The following is a 5755-nucleotide window of genomic DNA, read 5'->3' on the forward strand; positions in this document are numbered from 1 at the left end:
AGTTTTAATAATTAAAAAAAATGTGTTTTATATCATAAAAAATATAGATATATACAAAAAAACGATGCAAACATTATTCTCCTAAATAAAAAATACAAATAGAGTATTACAAGAGGCTTTTAAGATTGTTTTGTTTTCGGCCTGAGCAAGTTGAAGAATGTTTGGGCTGTGAATGCACCAGGCCACCAGCCAAGGGCTGGGTATTACCATTCATGTTTCGGCCTCAACTAGAAGATAATTTTGGTCAACTCAATTATAGGATTGTAGGTATCCTGGGCCTCATACTTCTCACGACCCCGAAAGATACAGCATAAGAGTGAATCTTTGGACTCCGCCAGGCCCACTTGACCAAAAAAACAAAAAAAAGGACGCCGCCAGGCTACGGATTCCTTTTTATGATTATACTTCATATTTTTGGGGTAGTAGCACTTAAGTCAAATGGCCAACCAAAATTGTAATGCTTTAAGAGATTATTAATACTAAGACACTGATATACTTGTATATGAATTGGCAATGCTTAATTGCTTAGAAGGCAAACAGTGAGTAGGACGACAGAAAAACTAATAATGTTGAACTTTGCTTACACAGCCGTTTGTAGCGCTAAACGTGTCCATGTGGGTTATCTCTAAAGTCTAAACAATAATAGAGGGTAGTGGTCCCAGTTTGGTCATTGTGCTCCCCATTGGCTTTATTATAGAAAGCTGACCTACCCTCACTTGCACGCCATGACCAAGGCTCTCTCCGCACTATTAATTTGTGGAATTAGTGCATCCGAATCCCAAATTGGCTGAGAGAGAACGGAAAGAGGGAAGAGCTTGAGGAAGTTATGGGATATGGGAGGACCGGCAAATTAGCATAGCAAATCTCATCTGAATTTTTGGATGATATTTCTATTTATTTTGCCGATTCCACCCATGCCTATGATTTCCTCTCGTTCCTCTCTTTCTACTCGCCTCTCCCCTCTCACTTATTCCTTTTTGGTAAGCCATATCTACTCTTATAAATGCATCTCCTTTTATGTTTAGTTTTTTAACCTAACCACCAATATCTTTCTAGTTTCTATCCTCATAAAACATGTCATTATAATAATACTAATACTTTGGATCTGGCCATATTCCTATAACAGATCTCACTGCCACTTATTTCAACATAAACTAATTGTTCTAACATCTTTAATTAACACTCGGTTTGTTTCCATGCTCGCTCTACTTGTTTCTGGTTTATTTGATTACCTCAACTCTCTGCTAAGTGTGTATTAATTTTTGGGAATTGTTGATCTGTACTAAACAGAGCTCCACGACAAGGCTAAATTTTCTTATTGATCAATAGATCCACGATTCCAGTTCGGTATGCTTACTAATAATAAATATATATAGTACTAGATATTTTTATCCTCTATGTTTCAAGAGGAACTACTGTTAAATAGTTTCTAAACATTATTGTGTATCGTTATCGCTGCTAATAGTTACCGCTTGATCCTTCATATTCCACCATTAACAACAGAAAGGGGACATCTGTATTCTATTTTCTTTTCACCACTCTCTTTTAACTGCCAACATTTTATTAATTGTTTCACTTTAAAAATTTTAAATTAAGAAATTTTTATAAAGAGGACTAAAACTAAAAGTTTATATAATCAAATNCTACAAATTTTGGCCCTATAGGCCCGTCCCTGAATTTGAACCTAGATTTATAGTATAAAAGCTTCACTTGTAAACTACTAGGGTAGTAGGACTATAACCAAATTTTGCAAGTTAGACTACGAAACAACCACGTGTATATAAAATGGCAAATAATTACCTTAAAAAATTCTCACATCCAATAATATGCTCTTTCACAAGCAAAATTCACATCAGTGATCAGTTGGTACACTAATTTTCTCAACAAAAGTAAAATTATTCATAACCCCAAACTAAGCATGAATTTATAATTTAAATACAATATGAAAGCCGTCAAATCTCTCTTGGATAATTTATTTGATCAACCGTAAACACGCAAATTTTTAAGCGTACCAACATAGATTTATAATGCAAAATAAATGTAATTATAATGTAAGCCAAACATCTCAATTTTCCTATGATACGTTTAGTGCTAAGAAAACATTTTGTGATCCTAAATACCATGCCAAGACGTTATCTATTTAAAAACTAGACTGAAGATACATGGAATCTGAAGGTAGTGGAACTGATAAAATTCACCTTTAACACCAGTTGTTAGAGATAGTTTGTCCTCTCTTACTATTAAAAACTTGATTTCTTTTTTTTTTTTTTTTTTCTCTTCATTGTTCAACAAAAAACTAAACTAGTTCGTTAGTGAATTTTTACTCCATGATAAGTATCCCATGAAATTAATTCTAGAGAATAAATTTGTTGGTCCATCATTATATAGTGTGCATGTTGGTCCAAATACTTTTTTTGTGAGCAACATTGGCAGCTTTTATACGTGAAAAATTTTTATTCCCAAAATACGCACCTGTTGAAACTGATCCTGAAATACGTATGGCCAATTTCTGTCTGGCGAACGCGAAATGGAATTAAGCATCAATTCAGGGGTGTCGCCAACGAAATGGCGCAGGCACAGCAGCTTTCATCATTTCGTTGCTACCATGAACGAAATGGAGCAACCTCAACGACGGCGCACACGAAGTGGTGCATCTCAGGGCCAGCGCATGCGAAGTGGGCCAATCTGCTGGCGGCGACCACGAATTGAAGGACCTCGTGCGTGGCGCCCACGAAATGGTGGTCAAAGTAGCAGCTGCAGGAACCGTACCTCACATGCATTGGCTATGTTGGGAGGCAGGAGACACTTGGGAAGGGAGCCAAGACCATTATAAAAGGGTTGTGGGGAGGGGACCTCATGCACGGTTGAAAGGAATAGATGGTAAAAAAAATAAAGTTGTATAAGTGGTAAAAGGAAGATAGGAGGAGGTGGGAGGGCTGTTCTGGAAAAAAAATTAATATGAGTGGGGGAGGGGTTAACGCGGAGGAGAACTTGAACCGATTGGACGAACATCATATAGCGGCACATTTATTCCATAAGGTTAGTTTATGTTATTGAGCTTATTGTTGTTGTTAGCGATTATAAGACAATTTTTTCCATCTTTAAAATTTTTTTTATAGTATTTTTAACTATTGTATTTCTTGCTACCTTATGTTGCAGCTGACACGTGTCCTTACTTCTCATGGCACGCTCGTCGATGTTTTCATGTTAGATCCTGCGGATCCAACCATGAAAATTAGGCGGCAGACGCTTGAGCCTTATCTGAGATGCACGTGATTTTACCACGCCTCTTTGATCAAGCGCTTTGAGCACGACAATCCACTTATTAGTGCCTTTATCGAACGATGGCGACCGGAGACACACACATTTCACTTCCCTTGGGGTGAGTGTACGATAACCCTGGAGGATGTAGCAATGCAGTTAAGGTTACCTGTTGATGGTCAACCTGTTAGTGGTACTTTGAGGTCATAGAGCAAGTTTCACCAAAGAGATATTTGGGAATGGTATCATGAACTTCTAGGTGAGGTTTTCGTCGACCACGTAGGGACAACGAAATTCAACATCAAGTTGAAGTGGCTCAGAACTCGTCTTCAGCAGATGCCGCTTGATTTAGAAGATAATGGCCTCATGCAGTATGCACGGTGTTACATACTTTACTTGTTGAGAGGCGTGCTTCTTCCAAACAAGGCCAACAACATGGTGCATGTTCGATATCTGCCGTTATTGGCTGACTATGATGCCATCTGCACCTACAGTTGGGGCAGCGCCATCCTCTGTTGGTTATATCGTGCTATGTGCTTAGCAACAGATTACAATGTTGAGGTTATGGCCGGTTGTCATACGTTGCTCATGTCGTGGATATACTACAGATTACCTTTCTGGGGACCGAATGTCACGACACCGTATAGTTTTCCTTTAGCCACTAGGTATGGTATATGTCTTCCCACTTTGTGACTTTTATCAGATATCCTTTGCGGTTGGAATTTTTTTTTTAAGTTTGTCGTTGTCCAACAGGTGGGCAGGGAAAAAAGGACAAAATGACTATGCTGAGCAGCGCTTAGTGAGGCACCGTCTGAGGTTGGACAATTTGCAGGTGGATGAGGTTGGTGCTGGTTGTTATTAATATGTTACCAAGAACTGCGTATATGCTTTTAGTGACGGGGTTTCTTTTATGTGTAGTTTGTTTGGTAACCGTACATGGACCCTCAGATTTTGTCTACAGTTCCGGCTGAATTTCTCGGCCACCCACATGGAGATTTTTATACTGCCGTTGTGCCTCTCATATTTTTCAGGTGGATTGAGATTCTAAATATTGACCAAGTGTTGCGTCAATTTGGGGGAAAGCAAGGACCTCCAAACTCTCCACTTAATATTGATACCTTCCATTGACAGTCGGCCCGCAATGATGACGGATGGTGGCTGGTTCGACGATCCGAGTGGTTTGAGGTATGGGCAAATCGGCGCACTGATGCATACAGGCTGCACATTGATCATGCAGATACACTGCATCCCAGTCAAAAACTCCTAGCCTAGTCGCCACATGTCTCCTCAAATTGGTCAGGAAGAAGTATCATGAATATGTGTTCTCTCTTTCGACAAGGGCGAAAATGACCGGTAGAATGTTATTGTTTCCATCTTGTGCTATGCCCATGAGAAGGGTGCCAGCGTACTTACCTTATAGGTGTGTTCTGTCCACTGACACCAGCGGCTTGCAGTGCTTAAACGCTTGAACACATGAAGGGAATGACCAAAAAACCTGGTGAAACATGACACTGTCACGGTCAAGAGTGTTTTCGACATAGTACAGAACCGTTTGGAGGTCAACAATTGTACCTGTTGCGAAATTGTTTTACTTAGTCAAAGTTGATAAGGAGTAAATGGACAATGAAGAGCAAAGACCATACGAAAGTAAAATGCAACGAATACCTGGGACGAAAGCTTGCAGCGCATTGAAGTATCTGCGCAGCTAGTCATACAACTCGTCCCAATCACCATAAATCCTTGCGATTGCCTTCTGCTTCGCGTGCCAAACCTTCTTGTAAGACACCTTGTACCCGTACGCTGACTCTACCGATCCTTACAACACCTTTACACAAATAGTCGCATCAGCATGCATCATGGGGAATATGTGCTGGCAGATCACATTGCTATCTAGTTGAGCGTGGTCTTGAGACATCGAACCTGCCAAGCAACTATGAGGCCCTTTGTATTTTCGAATTTTCCGAAATCTGGAAGACCTTGTCTTCGCAACCCGTACCATCCAACGACATTGATCACCGAACTGCTTACATCGACATACATACCTACTTTGGTCTGACTCTACGACCTTATACTCTGCACTACTACGGATGTTGTAGTTTTTGTCTGCCAGCATCGCTGTTTTCCGGTTCAAAAACTTTAACCCAATCTCGAGCTCCATCTCGCCTGACAGAGCATAGCTGCTAGGTCTGTCCTTCGCGTTACTCGAATGCATTGCTCCATGATTTAGAGACAGGTAGTGAGCTGGTGTGATGGAGGATACACCACCACCTACCGGTTCGACAGCTGTTGGAGGAACAGAGTCGCCATGCAGAGGTTGCGTTTTCAGAACGGCTTCTGCCTCATCACCACTGAATTCTTCAATGTCATCCTCGTCAGACGTTTCAGCGATGCCAACATCGGGATGCCTATCGAACCCAAGTATAGTAGAAAGGGAGGGGCGCGCTCCACGAATATTTGCATTCTGTTCCCGCACCACAAATGCATTGAAGCTTGG

At 40.6% G+C, this 5755-nt stretch overlaps 1 long non-coding RNA gene across 1 annotated transcript; it reads left to right on the top strand.

The window, feature by feature from the left end:
• LOC107616594 lies at positions 539-1535 on the top strand. Its single transcript, XR_001614569.2, has 2 exons — positions 539-980; positions 1291-1535. It is a non-coding gene; the product is annotated as an uncharacterized LOC107616594 (long non-coding RNA).

This window comes from Arachis ipaensis, chromosome B09 (genome assembly GCF_000816755.2).
Source record: "Arachis ipaensis cultivar K30076 chromosome B09, Araip1.1, whole genome shotgun sequence".
NCBI classification, from domain to species: domain Eukaryota; kingdom Viridiplantae; phylum Streptophyta; class Magnoliopsida; order Fabales; family Fabaceae; genus Arachis; species Arachis ipaensis.